General features: G+C 39.6%; 1 long non-coding RNA gene across 1 annotated transcript; it reads right to left on the reverse strand.

Annotated features, from left to right (window-relative positions):
* Positions 1–2,653: 2,653 nt before the first annotated feature.
* Positions 2,654–4,304, reverse strand: LOC103179996. Its single transcript, XR_488048.2, has 3 exons — positions 4,281–4,304; positions 3,513–3,618; positions 2,654–2,688 (listed from the first exon to the last, which is right to left on the reverse strand). It is a non-coding gene; the product is annotated as an uncharacterized LOC103179996 (long non-coding RNA).
* Positions 4,305–6,000: the final 1,696 nt, after the last annotated feature.

Consider the following 6,000-nt stretch of genomic DNA (forward strand, 5'->3'; position numbering starts at 1 on the left):
AAGATGGGTGCACCCAACTGTGACCCCTCTACGTGATGTATTTGCATCATGAGCCCATTCAGGGAAGGGCAGACAGTGAGTCAGCCTGTGCTCAACACGTACATCTTCCCGCACTGGTTACACAGTGTCATTGGCAGAGGCTTTGGAGAACGCTGATCACTTTCTCAAGTAATGACAGGCAGGAACCAAAGGAGGGGCAGGAAATAGTCTTTAGCTCACAAGTTACATTGACTGGGATTGAAAGCAACCTTATTGAAGGAGAGTTTGCCAGTTCTCATTCTATAATAATAATAATCCTTGCATTTGATATAGCGCTTTTCACATCGGGAGGACGTCCCAAAGCGCTTCACAGAACACACAGTAAAGTGAATTGACTGTATATTTGTGGGCGAACGCGGCAGCCAATTGCGCACAGCAATGTCCCACAAACAGTCGTAGATTGAAAATGACCAATTTTTTTTATTATTTTTTGTTTTGGAGGGATTATTATTAGGCTCTGTGTGGAGTAAGGAAACTTGCCCAAGGTTTCGCTCTGCCTGGAATTGAACTCAGGTCTCTCACTTGCAAAGCGAGTGCTCTAACCACTGAGCTACAGGACTCCACTTCTGGCTGCTTAATAGAATATTGCTAAAGGAGAAGGCTCACTTTCCTATCAGTTGACTTTCCCACAATAAGACCAAAGTTAAACAATCTATTTTCAAATGATTGCATTCGTTCTGAATTTATTGCCGCTTCCTTACTTTTCCTGCAATTTGCAACAAAATCAGGGCAGCATTCCTCATACTTCATGCAGTCGGTATCACACTGACATTTCCGACCCCTTTCATGTTTCTCCATGCAGCGGCCGGAACAGGAGCTCTCTGTGGATCGTGGAGAAAACAAAATGTCATATTGTTAGCGTAAGGTGTGCGAAATTAACATACTAACGATGGGTCAAAATGGGTGAGAAGTCATGGAACACGTGATCATGTAATTATGAGTCAGTACAAATAAAGAGGGTTGAAGGAAACATATGATTGGATATGTTGATGAGAGATTGTAACATATTCGCCAACCAGTGAATGGTGTAAGATAGGGTATGTAAAATAACAATAACAATCTATGTAAAAGGAAGACCCATGAGTGGATATACAAATAACGATTGTAAATGACTGACAAGAGATTGGTGGAAGGTATAGAGGGAGGGGAATGAGAGCATTAGATAGGGAGAACAAAGAACAGAAGGAAGGAAAATATCGGGGCAGCACGAGTGAAGACTTTTAATGAAAATCAAAAGCTTGAATAACCAGACAAGACAGATTGGAACTTCGGCTGCTGAAGGTCTCGTCCCGCGGAAGCATTGCTTTGTTGTAATCCTTCCGTGGTGTAACTTTATAGAACTAGTAAAGTTTGGCTTAACAGATTTTGCCTAAACGGAATGCTGAGTGACCTTTGTTGATATCTGACAATATTGTGTCTTATTATAATAAAAATAATAATCCTTGCATTTGATATAGGGCTTTTCACGTCTTCCCGCTTCACAAATTATGCTGTAAAACGAATTGACCGTATATTTGTGGGCGAAACGCAGCAGCCAATTGCCCACAGCAGTGTCCCACAAACAGTGGTGGATTGAAAATGACCAATTTATTCTTGTTTTTGTTTTGGAAGGATTATTATTAGGCGTGTGGAGTAAGGAAACTTGCCCAAGGTTTCACCCTGCCTGGAATTGAACCCAGGTGTCTCGCTTGCAAGGCGACGGCTCTAACCACTGAGCTACAGGACTCCAGGTCTTGTCAAAGAGTTACATACATTGTGCATTGTGCAGTGCGTTTGGGCTACAAAATGTACATTGACTGCACTTCACAGTAAATCCTGTGAATTGCTTTGTCCTCCTGTCATGTAAGGCAGAATAGCAAATAATAATAATAATCCTTCCATTTGATATAGGACCTTATCACATTGTTGAGAAGTCTCAAAGCACTTCACAGGATATATTGCAAAGTGAATTTACTATACAATTTATGGGCAATTATTAATATTTTTATGATTTTATAAAATTATCGTTATAAAATATATAATAATATAATATACAATGTAATTATATTATTACAAATATAACATTGTATTTTATAAATTTTATAAATTTATACAATTCTAAATGCAAGCATTACATTTTTATTATTTTACCAGCAACGTCATGGCTCTGTGGGTAAATCGTAGAATATTACAGCACAAAAACACAAATTGTTTTGAAGCATCTAGGATGTCTAATTCCCTTGTTAAAACAATTTATGGACTTGGCTTCAACGATAGTTTATGGCAAGAGAATTCCAAATTCCAACCACTTCAGTGCAAAAATATTTCTGAACCTTCCCTTTCATGACTATCTTAAATTTTCTGCTTGGCTGAATTCCAACTCATGGTTAGTTCTCGAAATGCAAAGAATTATTCAGAAAGTCTGCAGTTTGCGCATTAATATTAATTAAAATAATAATCCTTGCATTTGATATAGAGTCTTATCACACCTCAAAGAGCTTCACAGGATAGATTGTAAAGTGGATTGACTGTGGATTGCGGGTGAAAAGTTACCTGAGGTGCACAGAGATCTGTAGTCCTTGCAGCATTCATTATACTGAAGGCATTTACCATCACACTGGCATTTGTATCCTCTCTCGTACTTGTTACCACATCTTCCTCTGCAACTCTCTTCAATTTTTTCAGTGCAAAACATACAGATCGTTAAATGAAGCAAAGGAACTAACCAAGGCGAGAAGGGGTGTAGAACCACATTATTTTTGTTTTAGTGTTGAACACACATCTTATTACGTTAAAAACACACACTTTATAAGATCAGCAAATATGTTGAGCAGATACAGTAAGAAGCAGTTCTGTTCTATGGAGATAATCGGTATTTACTGGTACAAGATAACTAATTTTCAGCTGTAACCAGTTGAATAAATTTCAACTGATGACCATTTTACGGGCAACAGAGATTTTTGGGGGTTCAACCCTTGTGTCTGACACATAAAGAAACCCATCACCATGCTTAAGAGCATCCAAACCAGATTGAGATTTCCACCTACATATGGAAATCCCATATCTACAGTGGAATGTACACTTTCTCCCCGGAGGGACGGACACGGATTATCTAATTCCAGAGAGTACTAGATGTGGGTTTGCGAGAGCTAAGGCTTGGGGACTCCAGAATACACTTTCGGAGACAGTTTAACCAGCTAAAATTGCATAGCTTGTCATTGATAGCACTGTCTGGAAAGCTTCCTATTACTTATTCAGCTAAGCCCATCCTGTTGCCTGTAAAATGGTCATCAGTTGAAGTGTATTCGGGCTACCTATTAGGGCTACCCATCAAAGAGAAGAAAAATACCACTTTGACCTGATCACACCTGCAAGTGAGGTGAAAAATAAGCAAACCCTAGTTAAGTATTTTGATGGGTAACTCTTATTTACTCAATAGAATTTGATTTTCACAGGTTCCCTGGTGGGCAACTCTGTCCACTCAAGCCACCTACCTTGAGCTGACGTTTCTTTTGGTAGGTTGAAGGAGTAAAATATCAGAAGAAACGAGCCCAGTGTCACGATTGACCGGGGGCTTGCCATTTCCATCGACTGACGCCTCTGTGAAGAATCACAGCATAATATGAAACGGTTGTGTAATGGGTAAGACATTTAATTCAGCACCGTCTCAATCCCAATTTTTTTTCCTCATCGTCGCTCAAACGGTCTTAATGAAATTGCTGTTCAGGTGAATGTTAAAGATCCCATGACACTATTCGAAAAGAGGTTTCTCCCGGAGTCTGGCCAACAATCTGCCAGGTAAAATTGGTTATTCACTTTATAAACCTCATGACTGTTTGTGGGACATTGCTGCGTGCGAACTGGCTGTTGCGTTCGCATTGAAAAATACACAATCTCTGAACTCTACACCATATCCTGTAAAGTGCTTTTAGACGTTTTGATGATGATAAGGCATTATATCAAATGTAAGGTTTAATATTAATGAATTTACCTCTTTCATTGTCATTAATTTTAACTACCTTAACAATAATAATAATAATAATAATCCTTGTATTTGGTATAACACCTTCCACATGGGGAGAATGATCCAAAGCATTTGTTTGAATTTTTAACAAAAAATCGAGACTAATTTTATTGGGGAAAAATTAATTTCAATACAATTAATTAACTTAGAGTGACCAACATTTTTAAATAACTGTAATGAAATGATTTTTTTGTTTTATCTTGATTAAAAATAAAAAGGTTTTAAAAGGAGTACTCACAATAGCTGCAGTCTGTTCTAAGCCAGATGTTTTTAAGCATGGACTTTTAAGTGTTGAATGCTTTTATACTGTTTGAGGATGACAGAAATGGTCCCACTGGATCTGATTTGTTTGACTGTCACTCCAACTCCCCAGTCTAAGCAGATTTAAGTGTAATATCCGGTCGAAGAAAGCAAATCCCTCCAAAAACATTGAGAAATAGTTTTTTCTCTTCCTCTTGAAAAAGAATGGCATGTTGTTTCCATTTAGCAGTCCAGTAACATTTAGAAAAGCCAAGTTAACACTAATGAAAATTATTGTGACAAGAATAGTAATACATGTCAAATTGCACATGCTACAAAGTTTCCTTTTCATTAGCAAAACAACATGTACTTAAGGAAATTGAAGTTCGCAAAATTGTCTATTTGCTACCATTGCAAACGCTAGGTTTTCAATAGGAACATAGGAACAGGAGGAGGCCATTCAGCCCTTCGAGCCCGTTCTGACATTTAATTAGATCATGGCTGATCTGGACCTCAACTAATCCTTTCAATTCCAATTTCCCGCTTTCTCCCCATATCCCTTGATACCTTGACCTTCAAAAAATCTATCAACCTCACTCTTGAAGGTGTGAAAGGATCCAGCATCCACAGCCTTTTGCGGGAGAGAATTACAGATTTCTACCACATTTTGAGTTAAAAAATGCTCCCTGAATTCACTCTTAAATGACCTGGTTCTAATTTTGAGACTATTCCCTCTTGTTTTGGATTCCACACCAGAGGAAATAGCTTCTCTGTATCTACCCTATCAAATCCCTTTATTATCTTAAATACCTCAATCAAATCAACTCGCAACCTAAACTCAAGGGAATACAATCTAAGTTTATGCAGCCTTTCCTAGTAACTTAACCCTTTTAGGCCTGGCAACATTCCACACTGCACCCCCTCCAGGACTAACGCTCTATATAGCTAAAGCATCATTTATTCCCCTTTGAATTCCAGGCCCCTTGAGATAAAGGCTAACACTCCATTCGCCTTTTTGATTACTTTTTGCAATTGGGAACTAGTTTTTAGTGATTTTTGGATACGGACTCCCAAATCTCTTTGCTCCTCCACAGTTCTTAATTCCTCCCCATTAAGAAAATATTCTGCTTTATCTTTTTTCGGTCCATAGTGGATGACCGCACACTTCCCTATATTGAACTCCATCTGCCACAGCTTTGCTCATTAACTTAATCTGTCTAAGTCCCTTTGTGTCTTCTTACTCCCACCTACAGAACTTACTTATGTTTGGGAAACCTGAGACAACAACAAATTAAATTTGTATAGAGCCTTTCACGTCAGGAGGATGACCCAAGGTCCTGGACATCAAGGATTTGCACCCGAGCTGGCGGAGGGGTGGAGGGCCGGAAGGATGGGCCATAGGAAGCTAACTGAAGAGGTCGAAGAGGAGAATCTTTAGATGGGCCTTGAAGCAGGCAAGGGAAGGGACGAGATGAAGGGACTATGGGATGTAATTCCAAAGGTTGGGGGCAGGGAGGCTGAACGCCAGACCATTGATGACGGGCCGGGCAGGGGGGCGGTCTTGGAGCAGGCCCGAGTTCACTGAGCGGAGAGAGCAGACAGGTCAGTATGGAGTTATCAAGTCACAGAGGTAGGGAGGAGCAAGGCTGAGGAACGCCTTGAAAGTGCGGATGAGCATTTTGAACATTGTTCTCTAGAAGATGTGGAGCTAGTGGAGC

Source organism: Callorhinchus milii, unplaced genomic scaffold, assembly GCF_018977255.1.
Source record: "Callorhinchus milii isolate IMCB2004 unplaced genomic scaffold, IMCB_Cmil_1.0 Scaffold5, whole genome shotgun sequence".
NCBI lineage: Eukaryota > Metazoa > Chordata > Chondrichthyes > Chimaeriformes > Callorhinchidae > Callorhinchus > Callorhinchus milii.